Source organism: Manis javanica, chromosome 15 (genome assembly GCF_040802235.1).
Source record: "Manis javanica isolate MJ-LG chromosome 15, MJ_LKY, whole genome shotgun sequence".
Classification (NCBI taxonomy): Eukaryota; Metazoa; Chordata; class Mammalia; order Pholidota; family Manidae; genus Manis; species Manis javanica.
This window is the reverse complement of record NC_133170.1, coordinates 7,670,860-7,682,070: the sequence shown is the minus strand read 5'-3', so window position 1 is coordinate 7,682,070 and position 11,211 is coordinate 7,670,860. Positions and strand designations below refer to the sequence as shown.

At 40.3% G+C, this 11,211-nt stretch overlaps 1 long non-coding RNA gene across 1 annotated transcript in view; it reads right to left on the bottom strand.

Annotated features, from left to right (window-relative positions):
- Window positions 1-5,378: 5,378 nt before the first annotated feature.
- Window positions 5,379-11,211, bottom strand: part of LOC118972739 (uncharacterized) — a 198,587-nt gene continuing 192,754 nt past the window's right edge. Inside the window, exon 8 of the long non-coding RNA XR_005061821.2 lies at window positions 5,379-5,773. This is a non-coding gene — a long non-coding RNA (uncharacterized lncRNA). The remainder of the gene's footprint in view (window positions 5,774-11,211) is intronic.

The window sequence follows — 11,211 nt, the reverse complement described above, 5'->3', positions numbered from 1 at the left end:
CTGCTTCTCTCTGGACAGCTTTAACTGGTAAAGGCAGCTGAAGGGCCTTCTTATCCCTCCAGTGACACTGCGGGCTTTAACTAGGGGACAAAATCCCAAGTGCCATCTCTGAAAGGCAGTGAGTGGATATCATAGCTACAGCTGCAGCATGAAATACCCTTGTGCCCACACACTCAGGCCCCACCCTAGAAAGTTCTCCCGGACAGCTTGCCTACGAGTCACTTTGCTGGTTCTTGCAAGTGGTCATGAGAGCACATTGCAGCCAGGACTGTCATTCACAGGTTCGTTTTCTCTATCTACCTACCATCCATCCATCCATCTATCTATCTATCTATCTATCTACCCACCCATCTATCTGTCTATCATCTATCTAATCTATCATCTAATCAATCTATCTATCATCTATCTATCTATCATCATCATCATCTATCACCTATCTATCTATCACCTATCTAATCAATCTATCTACCTACCTACCTATCTATCTATCATTTATCTAATCTATCCTCTAATCAATCAATCTATCTATCATCTGTCATCTGTCTAATCTATCTATCTATCTATCATCTACCTATCATCTAATCAATCTATCATCTATCTATCTATCCATCTATCCATCTATCTATCTATCTATCTATCTACCTATCATCTAATCAGTCAATCTATCATCTATCATCTATCTATCATCTATCTATCTTTCTATCTATTCATCTATCTATCCATCTATCTATCTATCTATCCATCTATCTATCCATCTATCTGTCCATCTATCTATCTATCCATCTATCCATCTATCTATCTATCTATCCATCTATCTATCTATCTGTCCATCTATCTATCTATCTATCCACCTATCTATCTATCATCTATTATCTATCTATCTATCTATCTATCATCTACCTATCATCTAATCAGTCAATCTATCATCTATCTATCTATCTATCCATCCATCTATCCATCTATCTATCTATCCATCTATCCACCTATCTATCTATCTATCCATTCATCCATCTATCTATCTATCCATCTATCCATCTATCTATTATCTATCTATCCATCTATCCATCTATCTATCATCTATCATCTATCTGTCCATCTATCCATCTATCCATCTATCCATCCATCCATCCATCCATCTATCTATCATCTATCTATCTATCTATCTATCTATCTATCTATCTATCTATCTATCTATCTATCTATCTATCTATCTATCTATCCATCTACCTACCTATCTACCTGCCTACCTATGCTAAGCTCTCTAACCACTGACAGAGTTCAGGACTGCCCAGTGACCATGGCGAGGCAGTTCGCATGCTGGTCATTTCCTTAATGACGTGCAGTAGTAGAAAGCCCACCTGGGACCTGTATCTCCCTTTGTCACAGAAATAATTTCTCAAAGCCTGATCCTTTCCTTATAAGAGAGAAACAAATATAAACTCTGAAAGCAGAGGAGCCCTTTCATACGTCCTGTGCTCGGTGGCTGTCTGCAGCTGCAGAATCATGAAATTTACAGGGAGAGGACTTCAGGGTGGCCACAATCAAAGCAGGGGCTTTGTCATGACAAATAGCCCAAACCACTAAAGAAAGAAATCGTAGTATTTATAGCAAGGCACTGATTCTATTACTAAGCATTGTCCTCCATACATATAACACACAGGTATTTTTTTGTTCCTGGCTCTGGTTAATGTCTGGAAGAAATACTCTTTCTCACCGGTATCTGATTAGGAGGAAATTCCTTTGGGGTTCACCTAATCATATGCAAGCATTGTATTAGGTGTGAAACAAAGGTCAATTTCATTAAAATAATTCTTCAATCCACTCAGGAAAAGTATCACATTTTATTTTGATTTTCTAAATCAAATGCTTTCTTAAAATCATACACATATATTTTTTTATCTACCACAGACTCCCACAGAAACAATAACACTCTGTGTATTTCCCCTTTAAACATGTGTTTGAACTAGACTGGGGCTTGCAGTCTCCAGAAGAGTCAAGTAGGGGTAGTTCCTTTTGGAAGGATGAATAATTCAAAAGATACCTGAATAAATTTAAGCACATCTTGATTTTTATTTGTACAGGTGTGTCATACAAAAACCCTGTCCATAATTGTTTCCTACCCCATCTCAAAAAACAGAGTCCCATTGATGTAACTCAACGAAAGATGCACTGAACTGGAGCAGACGGTGATGGTCAGACCCTCCTTTATGACCAGTACAACCAAGCATGAACAGCCACTGGATTTTCCTTCTCGGTTTTATTCAACATTTACATTGTTTACGGGGACACTCTTACTATTGCTTCTTTGTTGTTCTGTAAATTGAATTTTTAAAGTTCATTGTAAGGTACTGTGTTTGATGTTTTAAGTCGTTCAGATGTGGAAGGAAGTTTATTTTCTTTTGAAAGACTAAATGCAGAAATATCTCAATGTGCTGAAGGGAAAAGAAATTAGTTGTCATGGAAATAATCGAATCCACTGGACATTTTAATCCTTTTAATTAATACATGGAAAGCATACATGCTTTATAAACACAACTATTTGATCATGTGAGGGGCTCTTGGTTCCTACGTAACAGCATTTCCTTAAACACAACTAGTCAGATTAGTTGGCAGGACCTTGTCCCCCCCTGCTGGATGGTGTATCCGTGACATGTAAATGGGACAGAGTCTTCGGGAGGTGGGATGCGCGTGAGGCCAAAATGGAAGGCAGGGACAACAACAAAAATAGGACCAAATAATCTTTGTTAGTAAAGCTGATACTTGACATTTGCCTTATATTTGTGGTTTCCAAAGTGTTTTCTATTCATTAAATCATATAATCTTCACAATTCTTTAAGGCAAAATTATTACTGTCCCTATTTTACATTTGAGGAAACCAGTTCCTCAGAGAAATCAAGCAGACAATGGACTCTTAAATACATATATAAATAATTATTGCTTCAATTATATTATTAAGAACTGATGTTCCTAAAAGAAAATGAAAGGAGGCCAATGTTTCCTGGCAATCTCCAAGTTCTCAAAAAAGACAATTCAGTTAAACTTTCAAGGAGAAGAGTTCACGAAGAAAATTGTGAATATGTAGCTATTCATTAAATCTTTCATTGGAGTGATTACTTCATTTTGTTTCACTGGCCAATCTAATCAGCTTTTAGCAATCAGTTCTCACAGACAGAAGTTGAGTAAACTCAACTTTCAGAAAACTGGTGTACTGAGATTTCTTTTTTTAAATAAAAAGTGTGTTCTCTATTATACAAAATGAACATTACCTTCCTGAGGAGTGTGGAATTATAGAAAGTCAATTTAGAATAGATGACTTTCAGAAAGTATATAAAACTTTGCTTCCTAAGTTTTATAGAAAAGTAGTAATGAAAATATAACATGTATTCATTCAACTCTACTCTTTTTAACTTCAACCAAAGGTCCATAGGCTTAAGTATGGAAAGCAGTAGAATGGGACTCTAAGCCAGATAATAAACGAAGATTACTTATTGATGAAATTTTAATTCTCTACTTGATTTCAGCCATTTCCTTTAGATTTTTTTAGACTTTGTCCAAAATTCAATGATTTTGGCCAATTTTATATTGTTTTAGTCATTTTCTTAGTGTAGCATATGTACTTCTTTACAATTTCCTCCCTGAATGTATATAGAATTATTATTTGTCTGATTACTATTCTCACACATTAATTTATTTAAAGTTAATTATTCTTAAGATGCTTATTTTCTATTTCGTGTCTTAAAAACATCAACAGGAAAATATGGCTCAAAATCTGACTTTCACAGAACTAAAAAAAACCCAAAGACAGGCTATCTCAACCACATTAGTGTCTGCCATTCATTAAGTGCCTAGATCTTCCCTTATACCTGGGAAGCATTTGGTCTGTGAACTTAACCTAAACTTAACTCTTGTCCTAACATCTGAATTATCATGCCAAGTATTGCCACTGATAAAAGTAGCTAATCCTAGCGGCTGCTTCTTTCTTTATTTGGAATTGTTATGAATGATTTGGTTACTTTCTACTTTAATTGTACAGCTTCTAGTCCATAATGCACAGACCTTTAAAAACTCTGAGGTGATTTAGGAAAATGTGACCTATTTTCAAATGGGTGGTCTACTAAACAACCTTAAATCATGCAACAACTACAGATGACTTCCAGAATGACCTAAAAGGACTCTGTCCTGTTTATTTTCCAAGATAGCTTACAGTGACACCGTAAGGTCTACTTCCTCAGGGTTCGGTAAATAACTGAACTGGTTGAGAGCTGTGGGGTTAATCCTCTAAGCACCGGAAGACAGGGATTTTACTGAATGAAACTCTTTCTAAATTGCATCATTACACTTCTCTGCTATTATAAACAGATGATGGTGACTGTAATTTAACCGTTTCTTGGGGGCTTGGAGTGAGGATAATGAGCCTCAGGTTTTGTGACAGGAGAATGTGAAACTGTTTTGGCGACACGGAAGAACTAGATTTGGATTCAGAAGCCTTAAGTGACTTTTCTGACTAGGACATTTTCTAGCTGCATGATCTTGGATTTATGTCTGTGTTTTAGTCTCTTTCCCTCAAAAGTAAGGTCAATAACATCTCTTTGGGCTGCTATGTGAACAAATGAAATGATGTGTAAAACCACCACTACTACACATTTATAGTATGTGGTTGTATTTAAATATTTAAACATGGTTGTCTCCACTCTGAACTTATCCTGGGCGTGGGTGGGTACCCTTGGCTCAGTCACTAGAGGTGCAGCAGCGCCCGTACACCCACAGCACCTCTGGGCAGTGGTGCTCAGCTGGCCCCAGCACCCTAATGAACCCATGCCGGGCTGAACACCAGCTCTGCTCCTGTCCTGTCCTTTCTCAACCTTGCCCAAACCATTTACTTCACTATTAGTCAACGGCCTTCTACTTGCTCACATCAGTCAAGATATCCATTATTTTTCCATCGCTAACCCAGTGCCACTCAAGACAACTTTCTCTTAACACTGAGCACTTTGAGGTGTGAACGATGAGTGACCATCACTCTCTATTTTAAGAGTGTAAGAAGTGTGGGTCAAGCGCTTACTCCAAAGTTTGTCGATGCTTCAGTATCCATGCAGATGATCTTACAGAGACCTAAGCAGTTTTTCTTGAACTCCAACATCAATTGTTGGATTTCCAGGCCCGCTTAATTGAAAAGTCTACATCTAAGGTGTTCGTAATAGTTAAAGATCAATGTGCTCACAGAACCCCTGTTATAGTATTTCACAGAATCAAAAGCACTCTGGTTAGGAGAGGGACTCAGAAGAGATAGCCATGGCAGGAGAAGCGTGTCCCCAGTCAGTAACTGTCCTCTGAGGGGTCCAGGGAGGGGCACATATCCTGCATTCTCTCCCCAGTAATTTAGACAGGACACGGATTTCATTTGTAGGGGACCACATTAGGCTTTCTGTGGGGAACGCAAAGTAGATAGATTAGGGTAGCCACTTATAATTCTCAATGAAACCTTGGGTTCTGGAAATTTCTTTCATAGAAAAAAAAATGAGAGAAACAGCCAGAAAAAAAGGTCTTTGTGCATCCATATGCCTGTATTAGGAATATGAACTTTGCAACATGTTTGAATATTGGGATTGGGACATTTTCAACCACAAGATGCTATCCTGTATGAGACCACAGAGTGTTAGAATGAAGAACATTCAGTCTCTCATTTTTCATCTATCACAGAGACCTTGATTTACTGGCAGGCAGGCAGTGGCAAAAATCCCATCAAAGCAGACGAGCTTTATCAGCAGTTAGACTGTAAAAAAAATGAAGTCTCTGTAATTTTTCTGTAGTCACCATCAATTCATTTTCTTCAATGCTCTGTGTGAATGTGAAATGTCAAAACTACCCTTCCCATAGTTAATGCCCAAACAAACCATATAAATCTTTCAAGAAACAGCTGGAAATGAGGATCTCTTCACAGAGAACATGGTCTTTCCCAATCATTCTCAAAGGAGGGTATCTCCTGGGAAGTTTGTTGCAATTTCCAGAGGCCCCATTCTCAGAGCTCACCAAGCAGCGGGTCTGAGGTGCCACCGAGGAATCTGAATTCTTAGAGAGCTCTCCAAGTATAGTCTGGATTTCACTATTCCGTGAGGCCTGGCTTTGAGTGTTTGGAGATGCAGCAAACTTCAAAGACTCAAAATCAGCAAAGCACAGTCACAGACCTCTTTCCCGATTCCGAGCATCCTAAAGGTAATGGGTGCTAATAACTAACTGATTCTGCAACAGCTTAATGCCCTCATCTGTTACAAGTAAAGATTCTTATCTCCTCTTTAAGCATCAGCCTTCTGATCTGCAGTTGAGCAGCTGGGATCTATGCAATTGGATAGTTTTAACGGGGGGGCCAAATTCTCTTTGATTCCCCAGGTGAGACTACTGCACTACCCAGAGCACCAATCTTGGCCTGGAGATTCCCAGCTCAAAGCCCTCTGTCTCCATAAGAAGCATCTAGAAATGTGTTGGGGTCATTTCAGTTTTACAGTGACCAGGGGCACCACTGGCATATAGTGGGTGGGAGCCTATGGTGCTAAGCTATTGCAATGCTTAGGACAGATGCCAGGCTCTGACTTGAGCAGTCCCACCAAATGAAGTTTTTCTACCCAAAATGCCAACAGGTCTCCCATCGAAAGACTCCTCTTAACATTACCAAGCTCCTCTGCCCTAAGGGCCCTCAGGCCCATTCATTTATTTCTTTCAACAAACAATGATTACGCACCGAAAAAGCACAGGCCCTCTGCTAAGTGCAGAGGACACAGAAGGTAAAAGAACATAGTCTTTCCCCTCAAGAAGCTCCCATGGTGGAAGAGAGACAAGAAAACCAATTTATTTCAATATTAGATGATGAGAACTGGGACACAGAGGAGCATCTGGGAGGACAGGCGCTCCCGGAGGAGATGACGCTGGACCAGGGGGGCAGAAGAGTTGCGGTCTGAGGTGGGCACCCAGGAGGTGGCTGCAGGAGGAGGGAAGGCCTTCCAAAGAGGAAAGCATCCTCCAAACACAATGCAAGCAACTGAGACCCTTCCAATCAGATGACGCACAGGGTGGGTGTGAGGAGAATCAAGGACAAAAACTCGGCTTTGGAGAAGATGGTGAGCTTGGTTTTAGATATTGTGGGGTGAGAGTGCAGAGGGCAAAACATGGAGATGTCCCTTAGAGAGCTGGCAGAGGGCGCTGATATTTGGGCAAAGATATGGAGTGAAAATAGAGGTTTGAGAGTTACTCACTTCATAGATGGTAAATGAAGCTGCTGAAACTACACAGATCTCCTAAAAGTGAGCAAGCTTGAGAGGAAGGGTTTTACAGTGGAGACAGAGGACTGACAAAGCAACGGAGAAAGAGGGTCAAGAGCGCTGGAGAGATAGTGACGTTTCTTCAGTCAAGAGAACAGAGAATCTGAAGGACAGAGTGGGCAATAACATCAAATGCTGCAGAGAGGTGAAGGGGGATGATGCTTAAGGAGTGTCGAGGGAATTTCTTCTCCAGGAGGCAGCTGGGGACCTCGGGGAGAGTGATTCCAAAGGAGGGGTGGGAAAAGCAGTGAGAGGGACACTCAATGCCCTCAAGAAAGAGCGGACCGCCACTGCAAAGTGGACGTGGCCACAGAAAGGGAGAAAGCGGCGAGGAGCTGCTAAAGGGAAGAGGTGCAGGGGAGTGTGTTTACTTGTTCATTTAAAGAGGAGAGAAACTTGGCAGCACTTAAATACTAATGGAAAGGAGTCATTGGATTTTAAAGGAGGGAGCATAACTATGAAGCGAGGTCTCCGAGAACCCAGAAGCCTGAACTCCTAGGCACAGTGGGGAGAAGGGAAGGGGCGGAGAGAAGCTGCGTCTTTATAGGTTTGCTGTAAGGGAGTTGAAGATAATGCCCAACAATGACTTTGATTTCCTTACACTTTGGTGGCATGCTATTTATTTCAAACAATTCATATGTCAAAACAGCAGGAGTAATGTGTGTACCTATGCAGCAATCATTCTTTCATTCAACAAGCACTTACTGCAGGTCTACCATGTCCTGACACTGTCCTCTGTGTGAGGACATGCGTGAAAGTATCTTTCTTCTAGTGGAAGGAGGCAGACCATGAAGGAAACCAAGGTAACATGATCAGAGGGTGGGGAGAGCTCTGAGGGGTGCAGGGAGGAGGGGGAAGGAATGGGGTGGGGCTGGGATTTTATGTGGCCTTTTGTGGGAGGCCTCCTGGAGGAGGTGATAGATGGCCTGAAGGAAGTGGGGAGGTGAGCCTGTGGCTGGTGGGGAAATGCACCCTGGTAGGGGGAATTGCTGGAGCTATATCCCAGGTGGGGCCATGCCTGCAGAGCCCTGAGAGCAGAGAGGGGTTCAGGGCCACCATGGAGGGACATCCTAGTAGGTGATGGGACAGAGGGTCTGGGCCAGGCTGTGCAGGTGCCCACTCCAGGGAGGCTTTGATTCCACTCTGGCTGAGGTTCAGCCGAGCAGAGGAAGACTGGAACCACAGATCCGTAGTCCCTGAGGCTGTCCAGGTGAGACTGGACAGGAGAGAGACAAAAGTGGAGGCAGAAGACCAGGTATGGGGCGATCCAGGCTGGGGTCCTGGCAGCTGCAGGGGGTGCAGGTGAGGGGCATTGCTGCAGGCGCTGGGTTCTGGACATAGTAATAAAAAGCACCTGTATAAGATATGCCACTGCCAATGACTCTTCCAAGAGCTACATGTAAATGAACTCATTTACTTCTCACCATAACCCTGTAAGATAGGAGCCACTACTAACTCCATTTGAACAATCTAAATAATTCCTGACTAAACTGCCATATTGACTCATACAATAGAATACTGAACTATTTTGGAAGTGTAAGAGAGGCATGAGGCCAAAAACAAAACAATTTTTGAGTAAAGAAATTCAAAAAATAAAACATTTAGTGAATAAAAATAATTTTTAAAAATCAAATGGATTGAAGACTTAAATATAAAACCTGAAACCCTAAAACTTCTAGAAGAAAACAAGGGCAGTAAACTCTCGATTATCAGCATTAGTATCATTTTTCTGGATACATCTCCCCAGACAAAAGAAACAAAAGCAAACATCAACAAATGGGACTACATCAAACTACAAACCCCTTCTGAACAACAAAAGAAACCGTCAACAGAATGAAAAGGCAGAGTACTGAGTGGGAGAATATATTTGCAAATGATGAATCTGATAAGGGGCTCACATCCAAAACATATAAAAAATGCATACAATTCTAAAGAAGAACAAAGCTGGGGGCATTATGCTCCTTGACTTCAAGCTATGTTACAAACCTACAGTAATCAAAAACAGTATGGTACTGGCAAAAGAACAGACCCATTGATCAATGGAATAGAACAGAGAGCCCAGATATAGACCCATGCATATATGACCAATTAATATACAATAAAGGAGCCATGGATATACAATGGGGAAAAGACAGTCTCTTCAATAACCAGTATTATTGGGAAGACTGGACAATTACATACAAGAGAATGAAACCAGATTACTGTCTAACTCCATACACAAAAGTAAACTCAAAATGGATGAAAGACCTAAATGTAAGACATGAAACCATAAAACTCTTAGAAGAAAAAACACAGCCAAAAATCTCTTGAACATAAGCATGAGAAATTTATTCCTGGACACATATTCTTGGACAAACAAAATAAAAATAGAAAATAAACAAGTGGGACTACATCAAACTAAGAAGCTTCTGTACAACAAAGGATACCCTCAACAGGACAAAAAGGCAACCTATGGTATAGGAGAATATATTTGTAAACAATTTATCCAATAAGGGGTTAACATCAAAATATATAAACAACTCGTTTATCTTAACACCAAAAAAAACAAACAATGGGTGGAGGACCTGAACAACATTTTTCTAAAGAAGAAATTCAGATGGCTGCCAACAAGCACATGAAAAGATGCTCCACATCACTGATCATCAGGAAAATGCAAATCAAAACCACAATGAGACATCACCTCACACCAGTTAGACAAGAAATAACAAATGTTGGCAAGCATGTGAAAAACGGGAATCCTCCTACACTGCTGGTGGGAATGTAAATTGGTACAGCCACTATAGAAAGCAGTATGGAGGTTCCTCAAAGAACTGAAAATAGAAATACCATATGACCCAGGAATTCCACTTCCAGGAATTTACCCAAAGAAAAAAAGTACCTAACTCAAAAAGATACATGCACCCCTCTGTTGATTGCCGCATCATTTACAACAGTCAAGTTATGGAAGCAATGTTTCTATCAGTAGATGAATGGATAAAGAAGATGTGGTACATATACATAATGGAATATTATTCAGCCATAAAAAAACAAATCATACCATTTACAACAACACACATTGATCCAGAGGGTATAATGCTCAGTGAAATAAACCAGGTAAAGACAAATACAACATGATTTCACTTATCTGTGGAATATAAAAACAAAGAAAACAAATGAACAAAACTGCAGTAGACTCACAGACACTGAGAAGGGACTGGCTGTTACCATGGGGAAGGGGCCTGGGTATGTGGGTGGGGAGAGTGAGCGGGATAAAGGGGCACAAAAATTCTCAATCATACTATCAGTTGGTCACAGAAATAATAGTACAGCATGGAGAATATAGCCAATATTCTGCAACATCTTCCTATGCTGACAGACAGTAACAGCACTGGGGGCGGGGGAGGGTGATGATTTAATAATATGGGTCACTGTTGAACCATTGTGTTGCATATTTGGAACCAATATAAGATTGTATATCACTAATACTTCAATTAAAAAACACTCATATAACTCAACACCAAAAAACAAATATTTTGATTAAAAAATGAGAAGACCAGAACAGACATTTTTGAAAGAAGACATATAGATGGCCACAGGCACATGAAAAGATGCTCAACATCATTAATCATCAGGGAAATGCAAGTCAAAACTGCAATGAGAATGTCACCTCACACCAAGAAGAATGGCTACTATCAAAAACAAAAACAAGAAATAGTGCAGATACGGAGAAAAGGGAACCCTTGTACACTGTTGGTGGGGATCAGTTCACCCCTGTGGAAAGCAATATGGAGAGTTCTCAAAAACCTAAACCTAAAACTAAATAGAATACCATATGACCCAGCAATTTCACTTCTGGGAATCTGCCTGTAGAAAACAAAAATCACTAATCCAAAAAGTTATATACCCCTGTATGTTTAGT